Source organism: Gorilla gorilla, chromosome 12 (assembly GCF_029281585.2).
Source record: "Gorilla gorilla gorilla isolate KB3781 chromosome 12, NHGRI_mGorGor1-v2.1_pri, whole genome shotgun sequence".
NCBI lineage: Eukaryota > Metazoa > Chordata > Mammalia > Primates > Hominidae > Gorilla > Gorilla gorilla.
In genome coordinates this window covers 109,349,399-109,363,623 of record NC_073236.2, presented here as the reverse complement: position 1 = coordinate 109,363,623, position 14,225 = coordinate 109,349,399, and the positions used below count along the sequence as shown (strand labels likewise).

Below are 14,225 nucleotides of genomic sequence, written 5' to 3'. Positions count from 1 at the left end.
TCTCTTCTGTTGATCTAATTATGCATAAGTACCATGCTGTTTTATTTACCATACCTTTATATTACTTTTAATGTATTACTTACATTCAATAAAATTAACCGGTTTTAAATTGCATACCGTCATGTAACTCACAACAGTCAAGTTAGTTGTATCCTTGTGCCCTTTTGCACCCAAACCCCTGGATAATATGGTAAATGTGTGTGTAACTTTGTAACTTCCATACAGTTTTTCCCCTTTTACATTTTTACCAGTAGTGTAAGAGAGAGTTCCAGGTGTCCCATATCCTTGTCAGCATTAGGTATTATCAGTCTTTCTAACTTCAGCTATTTTTGTGGCTTTGTTGTGGCAACTTACTGTGGTTTCAATTTTCATTTCTCTTAAGACTAGGGATTTTGATCCTCTTCTCCTGTGCTCATTGGCCATTCATATAGCTTGTTTTATGATGTTTCTAGTCATATCTTTTCTCCTTTATTTATGGGTTGTTTCTTCTCTAACTATTGCTCTATAAGAGTTCTTCAAAAATTCTGGATATAGGCTCTTTATAGATAGGATTTTTGCAGTTTTTTACCCCAGACTGTGGTTTACCTTTCTACTTTTTTTAAACCTGTCTTTCAAAGAGCAAACTTTATCTTCATGAGGTCTTTTTAAACCATTTCTTCTTATTGTTCTTTCTTTGTCTGACCTTGTGTCACAAATATTTTCCCCTCCCAAGAAGTTTAATGGTCTTACTTCTTAACTTTATGTATGACCCATTTTGATTCAGTTTTTATTGTGAGGCAGGGTCAATGTTTATTTTTTTCCTATACAGCTTTCCAGTTTTCCAGCAGCTTTTATTAAAAAGTCTACCCACTATCCACTCAACTAACTTAACGCCTTTTTTGAAAATTATTTGTCCGGTAAGTGTTATTTCATCAATGTCACTCTGTCATGATACTGTAATTTTATAGCAAGAATTGAAATCAGCAGTTCTTTTAAATTTTTTTCAACTATTTGAGTATTTTTCCTCTCCATTAAAATTTTAAAATAAGTTTGGTAATTTCTTCAAAAAATCCTCAGGATTTTTATTGTGATTTCATTCAATCTAATTTCCCTTTGCAGTACTTGTAGTTTTTCATATAAAGGTCTTTCACAACTTGCATTTGATTTGTTTCTGAATATTTTTGATTGATGCTGTTTTGGAGTTGTTTTAAATTTTTACTTTCCAATTGTTTGCTGCCAGTTTATAGAAATGCAGTTGATTTTTGTATCTTGCAACTTTTCAAAATTCAACTATTCTACATGCTTTGTGGGTTCCATAGGGTTTCTTTATACATAATCACATTGCTTGTATGTAAATATTATTTTAATTTTAATATTCAACTTTTATGGCTTTTTTTTTTTTTTGCCTTATTGCGGTGGCTATTCTTTTAGTATAATGTTAAGTAGAAGTGTTGAGGGCAGACATCCTTGCCGTGTTCCTGATGTTAGGTAGAAAGCTTTGAGCCTTTCACTGTTGAGTATAATGCTAACTGTAGATTTTTCACAGATGCTCTTAATCAGGTTGAGGAGTTCCCTTCTATTCCTGATTTGCTGTGACTTTTATCATAAAATGGTGTCGAATTTGGTTTTAATGCTTTTTCTGTACCTCTTAGAATAAGATGAATTTTCTCCCTTGTTCTATTAATATGTTAAATTGCATTGGTTAATCTCTGATGGTAAACTAACCTTACATTTCTAGGATTATCTCCACTTAACCTTTTTAATGTATTTTTGGATTCGATATGCTAATAGCTTTAAAGGGTTTTTATATCTGTGTTCATTAGGGATTTTGTTCTTTTTTCTTGTGAGATATTTATCTGTTTGTGACCTCATAAAATGAGATGGTCAGTGTTCTCTCCTTGCGTGTTTTCTGTTAAGAGTTTGTATAGGACTGATGTTATTTCCTCTTTAAATGATTAAAGGAATTCACCAGTGAAGCCATCTAAGCTTGGAGTTTTTTTTTAGTGGGTGTCTTTTTAATTACAAACTCAATTTTTTGAGTTGATATTGAATTCTTTAGTTCATCTGTTTCTTGTAATTTTTCAAGAAATTGTGTTATCTAAGTTGTCAAACTGAGGCATCAAGTTGTTAATAGTATTTTGTTAATTTTTTAATGCTTAAAGAGTCTGTAGTTAATCCCTTCTTTTATTTCTCACTTTTCTTGTTCAATCTGGATGGAGTTTTGTCAGTTTTATTGAGTTTGCCCCTCTCCCCTAAAATAATCAGCTTTTGGTTTCATTGATTTCTTTCCCTCCCCTCATCAATCTGTGTTTTTAGTTTTACTGATTTCTATTCTTATCTTTATTATTTCCTAACTTTTATGTTCTTTGGGCTTAATTTGCTTTTTTTAAAATTTTTTAGTTTCTTAACATAGAAGCTTAAGCCATTGATCTAATACCATGTTCCTTTTTTAACACAGGTTAGGACTACACATTTTCTTTCAGCACTGCTATAGTTGTGTGTTGTATTCACATGTTTTTCTGTGGACTGCCTTTAGCCCGAGGCTGAAAGCTTTGGAGAAGGGAACATACTCTTAGAGCTTTCCATCTCCCTTCCCACAAGTGAACATGACCTCCCACCAGTCTGTCTGCCTCTGCTCCCTCTCTTGTACCTTCTGATGATTACCTTTATCTTATGTCCAAATTTTGTCATTGTTTTCTACAGGGATGATTTGACTGATAGGGTCTTAACTCCATCATGCTAGAAAATGGAAACTGCTTAAGGACTTTTTTTCCTTTTTAACTATTAAGAGAAAGATTCTTGAAGCATAGGATTTTAGAGTTGGCATGTAATTTAGAGATTACTTAGTTTCTCTTTATGCAATACAGGAATCATCCCTGAGTCATTGTTTCTTCAATTAGTTACCAAATCCTAGTTTTTCTCAAAATATAAAAATATTCTGTTTCCAGTTATGCTGTTAGTAGCTTCCAGGTTGCAGCTGAGCTCCTGATTACTTGGTCCTTTGGATTATCCTTTCCTTCCTTCAGTCCCATCCTTAAATACCCAGTAGGGCTAGAGTTCTTCTCAACTTCCCCTCTGTGTGTTACTTCTATCAGCTTTGAATACCTGATGTGTGTCCTGTGCCTAAGGGATTATTCTTGTTTATCCTGAGGCCCACTTTGGATATTGGTTTATGAAGGTGGATACACCCTCCTACCCCTTACCTTACAGAAATCCGTATTAGACTTAAGGTCCATAATCTTTTTCCTTCACCACTGAGTGTTTATTTCTCCTACTCTTTACTGCTATAGTCATTTTTATCATTCCAAACCTGTCCTTCTGCAAGACAAGAGGAAAATTCATCTTGAGCCCCTATTTAAGTATTTCATTCTTAACTTTTCCATTTGTTTATTTTCTTTTCCTTCTTGAGTTATAAGCTACTTATAGAGTGTCTTACCCATTGTAGGCTCTTAACTATTTGTAAGCTTGATAGGATTTCATGAAAATGCAAACTACTAATGGGAACAGATTTTGGACTGGAGAAAAAAAGATTTTAGAACCTCGAAAGCAAACAAATACAGAGTAATTTAAGCCAGGCATAAGTGTAAGCAGCAAACAAAACAGCATGTTTGCCAGTGAGAGTTAAAAAGGGAATTAAAGTTGGAGTTTGCAGGAGGAAATGATAGGAAAAAGAATGGCTGCATCGTAGTGGTCAACTATATACTGTTTGAGACTATACCAGTTTTAGCTTGTTGACAATTTGGTGTAATTTTAGGGAGTATTTAAGATTGCTATGCACATTTTTTTTTCAAATAAATGTTTGCTTACCAGATGTTTAGAATATAATTATCTGGTCTATTTAATTCTTGTGCAACTGACTAAAGGAAAACACTGTATCTGTAGTGCCAGGTTGGGAAATGGATGAGAGTTTAGAATAGAAAGTTCTTTTCTTAAAGTATAAAAGCAATAGACCTATGTAACAGGGTAGGAAATAAATCATTGAAAGTGTTTAGATTTCAGGTCAAGTTATAAAGAATTTTGTTAAATTAACTAAACTGTTTAGAATTTATTAAGATATACAGAATAGATTTTAAGAAAAAATATTTTATAGAGTTCAGCTGTCTCTGATGGTGGTGCATATGTAGATTTTTACTTTTAGCCAATTTTATGACCACTTAACTAGTGAAATGAAATATTAAACTTAAAACTGTCATAAAAAATCCATTTGCCTAGTGATTTTGTGCCAGGAAATGCATGTGCCAATTGTATGTACCCAACTCATGGCTTCTTGGTTTCTCTGGATCATTAATCACTCTAGAGTGAGAAAAGAGTTTGAGCCTTTTAGAAAGCATGAAAAGGAGAGTAATATTAAAGAGATAGTGATTTAAAACCTGTGCAAGTCATGGATTAAGCCAGAAATTTTCCTGATATGACCTCATGATTTCATATTAAATTGTTATATAATTCTGGAATTCTAAAGCATTACATTCTGCAATGTAGTGTAGTGGTGAAAACTAGGAAAGGCCCACATTGTGATATATCTAGATTATTCAGAGTGAGATCAGAGAGAAGCCAGCAGGAACAGCATGGCCTCTGATGAATGCTTTCATCCATTCTCAGTTTTTCAAGACATACGAAGACTGTTATTGGATATGTAGAAGTTCCTGTAGTGGTCTGCTTTCACAGGATAATGGAAACTGGATAGGAAGCTGTTCAGAAGTTCAGCCTCCCAGAATATAAACTGCCAAAATATTAAATAATTTTTTTAGTCAAATCTGATGAAATGATTAGAATTTTATTTTACATGCTGTTGGTATTTTTACATATGAATTTTTCTTTTTAGAGCTCATGAATAAAAACAACTCAGTTACAACGTGTTGTTTACCTTTTTAGTACACTATAGGAACATGATTATAATACATGCTGCTGTTAACATGAAAGTGGTTCAATACAGTGATATGGGAATTGGAAAGACTCATGTGGTCAGGTATTCAGTTTGATCTGTAGTTTATTGATGTATTTATAAACATTACAATAAATTTGTGTAAATAAATGTGCCATTGCTAACACAGTTTTAAGAATTACTAAATTTACTGAAGTCACCTTAATTTTATTTACTATCACATGTTAGCCACAAAGAATAGATGTCTATTTGACATATTTAAAATCTATAATGCCTAACTTTACCTCCTGTGAGAAGGAAAACTCCCCCTTTCTTACCCAGCTTCCTCCTACTTAAAACAGACATTCACTAAAATTAGAACAAAGTCATGAATATTTTTGACTCTATCCAGTTTGGTGGGTTCTTTTTTTAATTCAACACAATTTCATGCTGCCCTCCTGCTCATAACAAGAATAAGATGAATGGATTCATCTTATTGATGAATGTATTAAGATGAATAGATTCATCTTATTGGTGATTTTGTGCCAGGAAACTCACATGCTAGTTGTCCTTTCCCAAATTGAGCCCCCACAGGACTCAGTAACACTCCACTCTTGCCGGTTCCTTTAGTGCAATCATAGGCATTAGTTTTGCTACCTACATTAGGTAAAGGTGCCTTATTACCCAAAAGTAACAACAACTTGAGCCTTCCTGGAATGAATCTCTGCAGCTAGTGTGTTTGAAAGTCCCTCCACCTGTGACTCTTTCTTCAAAGGGGGCTTCTAGTCAAGGATTCCTAGCTACTTATTAACTATACTATAGCTATTACTGTCACAGCAAACTTTCTGATGTCCTGGCCTTCTTTATTATATTGATTAGATTATGGTATCCTATTAACTAATCATATAAAGCTTCACAACAGCCTTCTTCCTCTGTGTTATTCCACATATTACTTAATAACTAAAGGCCAGAAGTAGTATTTTACTAATCTTAACAGTGAACCACTGTGATGCACACATCCTATGACAGAGAATGAAAATACCAGATACTGGCTTTCTCAGCCTCCTGTCAGCAGGGATGGTTGTTTGAGCCAGTCTAACCAAAGGGTCTTATGGGACTCTGTTGGAGTCTCTGGGAAAGATACTCCTCCTTAATAAGATGAAAGAAGTCAATGAAGGTCCAGTGCCACTCTTTTCTGCTTGTGGACAGTATTGTGTTAGCACATGAGGCTTGGAACTTTTGCAGGCATTCCCTCAAAGAGGGGGAGGTCCTCAGACATCAGGAGGATGGCATAGTAGAGTGGGAGATCCTGGCTCCTGAACTAGCATTGGGGCCAGACTTTATTTTATGTGAGAAGCATAAACCCAAATTGTTTATATGACTTTTAGATTGGTATTCTGTTATTTATAGCCAAAAGCATCCTGATGTAACTTGCTTTCCCCTATTTCACCAAGCCATAAGAAATGTATCCATTGTTTGATTTACTCGTTCAGTAAATTTTATTAATGCTAGTCATGAATGAAATTTTTATGAAAACCATCAAATAAAGTAGAATATATTAAACATATTTTAGTTCTGTTGCCTGGAACACACACATACATCTCTGCTTATTTTTAGATATATAACAGATTATTTCATTTTAGCAATTCTATTGGTATTTGAAACATAAAGTTTTGGTAATTGTTGATTTTGTAGTTTTGGTTGCCAGCATTGCTTGGCCGAGATGAGTTTTGATGCATGGCCGGGAGGGTGGTAAGTAGTGGGGATATGCATTTGTTGACGAAAAGAGTCAAACTCTGTAAAATATTTGAAGAGATTTATTCTGAGCCAAATGTGATTGACCATGGCCCATAACACAGCCCTCAAGAAGTCCTGAGAACATGTGCCCAAAGTGGTCGGGGTACAGCTTGGGTTTATATATTTTAGGGAGCCACGGAACATCAATCAATACATTTAAGAAATACAGGCCGGGCGCGGTGGCTCACGCCTGTAATCCCAGCACTTTGGGAGGCCGAGGCGGGTGGATCACGAGGTCAGGAGATCGAGACCATCCTGGCTAACACAGTGAAACCCCGTCTCTACTAAAAATACTAAAAATTAGCCGGGCGTGGTGGCGGGCGCCTGTAGTCCCAGCTACTCGGGAGGCTGAGGCAGGAGAATGGCGTGAACCCAGGAGGCGGAGCTTGCAGTGAGCCGAGATCGCGCCACTGCACTCCAGCCTGGGCGACAGAGCGAGACTCCGTCTCAAAAAAAAAAAAAATTAAAAAAAAAAAAAAAAAAAAAAAAAAAAAAAGAAATACATTGGTTTGGTTCAGAAAGGTGGGACAACTTAAAGCAGGGGCTTCCAGGCTATAGGTAAATTTAAACATTTACTGGTTTACAATTGGCCAAGTTTATGTGAAGACCTGGGATTAAGGGAAAGGATTGTTTAGGTTAAGGTAAAGGATTGCGGAGACCAGGTTTTTTTGTGCAGAGGAATCTCTCAGATAGCAAACTTCAGAGAGAGAGCAGCAGGTTGTAAAATGTTTCTTATCAGATTTAAAAGGGTGTCTGGCTCTTAGCTGATTATCTCCTAGATCTGGAAAGAAAGGAAGGAAAACAAAGGGATAAGGGGATTATCTACATAATGTGGATTTTTCCCACAAAAAACTTTGCAAGGCAATTTCGAAGTATGGCAAAGTAATATATTTTGGGGTAAAACATTTTGATTTTTTCCCTTGTTATGCCTGAGTAAGACTGGAAAGTAAGTCACAATATACAGGGTTAAACAAAGCTCATGTGATGAGAATTTATGGTTTGTAGGGCATGACTCCCTAGATCCCTTAGAAAGGAATCTGGGCAAGATAAAAAATTAGAGCTTAGCCTTTACTTTCTTCCATTGGGAAGAAAAGAAAGGTTCAATTCATTTAAATCATTTGCTAGGCAGTTTACCAGGATTACCTTTCTTTCTAGAATGACATTGAGAACTAAGTAATTTTTTAGGATGGCATTGAAATCTAAATAACTTAAATGAAGCTTTTGTTTTGAATGTGTTATCTGACTTCTAAACAGAGCTGAAGCCCTGAGCTGTGTGAAGTTGACAGTTTCTTTGGCCAGGAGAAATGGCTGGGAGCTTTAAGGTTATCTAATCAATCACTTACTGACATTAATGCAATTGGTTACCTAAATTGGATATCCTGTTGATGTGTACTATTTCTAATACCTCAGCAAATTTACATTGCGTTAGGCTGCTAGATATCTCAGATGTGAGCTAGGAAGCGAATTTCACCTCTAGTACTTTTAGTACCCTTAGGTCTGCTGAAAATTGAGGAATTCCTTTGCTTAAATTAATAATTACATTCTAAAATTATCTAAAAGATATGCTTTTATAATGGTAACTTCAGTAGAAAGAAATACAGAATTTGGAGGGAGCTTTAGGGTTTTGAATCTGCTTTGTATTTGGTGGAAAAGCACAAATGAAATAAATCACATAATAATCAGTTTTGAACCAACTTTGAAATGGCACTTTGCAATAATAATAGAAAAGATATGCAAGAAGAACCCTCTGTATCTCATAGTTGGTAACTTTAATAGATAATTTGACTTCCATGCCTTCAGTTGTTCTTTGTCTTGGGGCTAAGTATCTGTAAATTGTGCAGGTATTTTAAAAGAGAAAGGCAACATTGTAAGACCTGGGGGAAAATGAATTAGCTGTTGTGTTTATTATATATGTCATTTAAAAAAATATGGCTTTTCTCCATTTATTTCATATAACAAATCTTACAGAAAATATTTTCCTTATGCTTGAAGTCAGATGTTTCTGAGTGTTACACTGTTGTGTAATGAATACCAGGCAGGGACATATTATGTAGCCAAGAATTAAAAATGTTCTTCCACAATGAAAATAATGTCAAAACTATATCTTTAGAAATGCTGTTACTGATAATCTTCAATTATTACAACCAAGTAATATGGTATAGTAAGCGAATTCCAAGATTATTTAGGCCTTGATTTTGAATGGAAAATGGCCATTATTTGTGTATTTTTTTAGTCAAACAGAAGTTTGCATCAACAAATAGATGTCCTAAAGTAAACTTTTTATATGGAATCATTTTAGATTTATTGAAAATTTGTAATAACAATACAGAGAATTTTCCTGTCTTTTTCACCCAGCTTCTCTGATGTTAACATCTTATATGGTATATCTGTCGAAACAAGAGGTTAATTTTGGCGCAATACTATTAACAATGGACTTTATTCAGACTTCACCAATTTTTCCACTAATGTCCTTTTGTGGTTCTAGGATCCAATTGAGAATACCACCTTGCTTTTTAGTCATTGTATCTTCCTAGTCTTCCTTCATTTTGTGATAGTCTTTTCTTGATTTTCATGGTGCCTTTGAAAAGTACTGGTTGGACATTTTGTAGAATGTTCCTCAGTTTGGGTTTGTCTGATGTTTTCTTGTGATTAGACTAGAGCTGTAGGCTTGGGGGAAGAATACTGCAGAGGTGGGGTACCCTTCTCATGTCAGAGGTCCATGATATCAGCATGGCTTATCACTGGTGATGTTAATCTTAATCACTTAGTTAAGGTGGTATCTGTCAGGTTTCTTTACTGCAAAGATGCTGTTTTCCCTTTTACATTTACATACTCAATCCACTAAGCACAGCCCACACTCAAAGGCTGGCTGTTGGGGGAAAGGAATGAAGCTCTACTTCCTGGAGTGCAGACTATTTATATATATTATTCATACTTCTGTGGAAAATATTTGCCCCTACTCCCCATTTATTTAATTAGTAATTTAATTATATCAATGTGGACTCATTGATATTTATTTTGTTTTTTAGATTATAATCTGGTACTATCATTATTTTGCTGCTGAAAGTAATGGCCAGCTTTGGCCATTGGGAGTTTTCTTTTCTTGAGACAGGGTCTTGCTCTGTCATCCAGGTTGGTGTGTGGTGGTGCGTTCACAGCTCACTGCATCCTTGACCTCCTGGGCTCAAGCAATCCTTCCACCTCAGCCTCCTTAATAGCTGGGACTATAGGTTCATGCCACCTTGCCTGGCTAATTTAAAATAAATTTTAAAAGACAACAACTTTTTTTTTTTGTAGAGAAGTGGAGGGTCTCGCTACATTGCCCAGGTTGGTCTTGAACTCCTGGGCTCAAGCCATCCTCCTGCCTTGGCTTCCCAAAGTGCTGAGATTATAGGCATGAGCCACTGCGCCTAGCCTGGGAGTTCCTGAAGGTTGGCTCTTATGTCCTTTTGACATGCTACCATCTTTTTTCTTTTAACCACTTATTTTTTTGGCACTTTAAATTCTCCAGGTTCATCTTGTATTTTTCCTTGCCCCATCCCTAGACTCAGCATTTCTCTAAGGAGCCCTAGATCCCTTTTTTTTTTGAAGAATGATGTGAGAAACTAAAATCTAGGCACTTACTATGCTCTGTATGAGTTTCCTATTGCAGCTTATACTACAAATATAGAGTGGTTTAAAGGACACAAATTTATTATATAACAGTTTTAGAGGTTTGATGTGGGTTCTACTGGGCTGAAATCAAGGCATTGGCAGGACTGGTTTCTTTCTGTAGGGTTGCTATGGGATCTGTTTCCTAGCCTTTTCTAGCTTCTAATGGATGCCTACATTCCTTGGCTTGTGGCCCCTTCTTCTGTCTTCAAAGCCAGCATTGGCTGGTTGAGTCCTTCTCACATCAGTACTAAGTCATCTTGTGCCTCCCTCTTCCACTTAAAAAAAATTTATTTTTAATTTTCATAGGTACATAGTAGGTATATATTTATGGGGTTTCTCTCCCACCTTTAATGACACTTATGATTACATTGGGCCCACTAGAATAATCTAGGCTAATCTCACTACCTTAAATTCGTCTGATTAGCAATCTTAATTCCCCTTTGCTATATAACACAGTGCCTTCACAGTTCCAGGAATTAAGATGTGGACATCTTTTGGGGGATGATTATTCTGCCTACCATATGTTAATTGCTACTGGGATGTCTTTGATTATAGGTCCTCTCAGTGTGCAAAGCTAGGAATGTACTTAGGAATCAGTTTTGCAACAGGAAGAAATATCTCAGATAATAGCTCATTTAGAAAATTGGTCAAATTTCCAATCTCATATAATATGAAAGATGAGTTTGGTCTCTCTCATGTTAACATGAACCCCAAAATTGTAACACGACCAAGAAGCCTCAGTGTCAAGCAAGAATTTTTACTGTCTGCATGTGTATATGATTATGTTTGTGGAGTCTAGTGAAATTTGTAGTACAAGTGGTTTCTCCATTTTTCTCCACTTTTTGGTGTGTCAAGTTTGAAATTATATTTAGAATTAAGTTTGTTAGAATATTATGTAATTATTACTTGCTCATATTTTATACTTCGATTTCTATCTTGTATTTTCAGCACAGTCACATTTGAAACCTAATGATACAGGCATACTACAACAGGATTGTTGCTGCAAAAATGTCATAAAATTACCTGTCATCAGAGTTTTTAAAAGCCTACGTGGAAATTAATCATCTTAGAAGAGGGATGTGGAGAGCATTACCCAGTTTGTAATGTGAGTTCAGAAAAGATAGATCTTCCTTAACTTTATCTGTCCAACATTTAGCACCCTAATAAAAGTTGAAATTCTGAAAAGTATAACTACTTGTTACTTAACTCCCTGATTTATTTGTGTAACTACTATTAATTATGGACAGATCCATACTCAGTAAATACAGTATTTTCTTATGATCTTTGTGATAAAAGTTTATATAAAATTTGCATCTGTTCCTATTGTTCATTCTCATTTAATAGAGGCTTATGGGTAGCATTTCCGTGGTTGCATCCACATCGTTTATTCAGGATTGAAAATAATGTCGAAGGAGCAGTTGTCTATCTTTCTTCCGCGCTGCTTTTTGCTTCTGGTGTCATATTCATAGTGCCATAGTAGATGCCATATTGAGTTACTACAAGGACAACAGTGATAAATTTTACCCTATTGTTGAGATTGAGTTATTAGAGCATTAGGTGAGTAGTGCTGATGTTTTCATTACTCCCTTAACTATATTCATCTACACTGAAATGAAAAAAAAGTTGTGAAAAGGCCTACTTTTTATTAAGAATGCATAATGCCAAAATACACATTCAAGTAAATGGTTATTTTTTTCTCCCCCTAGGCAACGCTAAAACTTGGTAAAAGGGAATGTAAGTCAAAACTAGGTTCTAAAATGATGAGATAGGTTTGGACAATAGAGTATGCCGAGGGATTATTTACAACTGCTTTGAGAAGGCGATGCTGATAACGTAAATGAGGTTTTAGAAAGAAGATAGTGGTAGTGGAGCTATGCCAGTATATATAGATTCTATCTTTATAAACCTGCCAGACTCCCAGCCCTCGTCTGAGAAATTCAGGTTAAAGACAGAATATCCTGCAGTGGAAAAGTATGAAAAAGACAAATTATATATACTAATTTTAAAGATACAGGTTGCGCTATCATTAGCTCATAGAAATATGAAATAAATGTCATAAAAATGTGTTTTTTGAGGATCTTAACATTAAGAAAAATCTGAGTAACACTTTAAACATGGATACAATTTGCATTGATGACAATGAAATGGAAAAAAACCCAAAACCCTTGCCAGGTATTCCTGTGATTTTTTTTATCGGGGAAAAAAGAGAAAAACATTTAAGCTAAAAGAAGTAAAAAAGATTTAGAAACATTGGCTTGGAGTTTCTAGAAGATATGTAACAAAATATTAGAAAAGTTTTATAGCAAAACCTCATGGATATTGCTACCACTTCATCCCACATGGGGAGCAAGAGGTATTCTCACTTGCAATGCAGAAATACATTCGACCTGTCAGTATTGTTCAGTCTAGAACATCCTTTACAAATATGAGACTCTGCAGAATTAGTAAACATTTAAGGAAAAAGTTAAACAGTATCTAGTACTAAAAAATGGAAAATCTAATCTCTGACGAATAAATAATTCTCTAAGGAGAATATAAACTATGTGTAATTAATACCTGTGGAAAGATTCAAGTATCTATGCAGAGAGGTTGTTTAGTACCGTGATTTAAAAATATCAAGTCTGGTGTCAGACTGCCTGTGTTTAAAATCTGGTTTTACCACTTACCATGTCTTTAGCCCTCATGTCTCTCAGTTTCCTCATCCATAAAATAGGGATAATAATTTTACTTAATTCATAAGGTTGTCTTGAGAATTAATTGAATTAACGAAAAATGCTTGGAACAATATTGGACATATAGTAAGCACACAGTAAACCTTTTTATTATAATTACACAATTTGTTCCTAAAAATGGCTGCTATGAAAAAGACCATTTGCAAATCTTGAAGATTAAGAATATGATTTTTGAAATAAACTAAATTAGTAGAACAGGTGTAGCTGACAAATTAGTTAGATGATCAAGCCAAGGGATTATCCTTAAAGTTGTCAAATGGCAAAAGAAATGAAAAGTATGAGAGGAGAGATCCAGAAGTTTTAACATCTAACAGAACTTCCAGCTGAAAATATGAATGAAGAGAAAAAATATATATATTTTCTTAAACAGAAGGAATGTTTTCTATATTAAAGAAAGATTCAAATATTGGAAGAGTTCATCAACTGCTGAGCAGAATTAATGAAAAAGGTTCCATACCTAGACTAACACTGATGAATTTCTATAAAACTATGGGTGAAGAGAAAATTATAAAAGCTTCTAGAGGAAAGAAATAAATTATCCGATTAGGAAAACTTAGTTATCTGTACAAATTTGTATAGCTAGATTTCTTACTAGCCATATTCAATGATAGAAAACTATAGAAAATAGCTTTGATATTCTCAGTGGAAAATGATTTGGAACCGCAAAATGCTGTTTTAGCCAAACTAGCCTCTAAAATTGAGAACAAAACAAATACATTTCAGGAATGCAAAGACTCAAACATTTTTTAAAAGAAATTATTTTGAGGAGAACTAGCAGAAAGACATAGGCAACAAGAAGAAATGATGAGCAAAGAAGCCCGCAAACTTATGGTCAAATCTAAATAATAATAAATGTTTCTGTCAAGTTTAAGGAATGTGTTAGTTATAATAATACAGTAATTATTATATAATTGCTGTTGCAGTAAAATAGTGTTTTTTGCAACTGTTGGGTGATTTCTACAAATCTTATAAGAAAGGCAAGAGGAAAGCATATCCTTTTTAATACTATTACTATGTTAAGAAATTTAAATGTAAACTAAACTCTTTAATTAGTGATAGAATTGAGGGCATGCTTTTTTGTTTGGGGGTTATTATTTATTAACCCAATGTTGATAGAATTAGATGTTTAAATACATTTGTCAAAAATGGAAGGGTGAAAAAATTTTGAGGGCGAATTCTAAAAGAAGAAAATGGGGTATACA

At 34.7% G+C, this 14,225-nt stretch overlaps 1 protein-coding gene across 10 annotated transcripts in view; it reads left to right on the top strand.

Annotated features, from left to right (window-relative positions):
* Nucleotides 1-14,225, top strand: part of LCLAT1 (lysocardiolipin acyltransferase 1) — a 197,241-nt gene that overhangs the window by 95,567 nt on the left and 87,449 nt on the right. Inside the window, exon 2 of one of the 10 annotated variants that reach the window (XM_055378819.2) lies at nucleotides 11,240-11,396. The exons of the other annotated variants lie outside the window; for them this stretch is intronic. The gene's annotated coding sequence lies outside the window, so the exon portion shown is untranslated. The remainder of the gene's footprint in view (nucleotides 1-11,239; nucleotides 11,397-14,225) is intronic. 10 annotated transcript variants of the gene reach the window in all.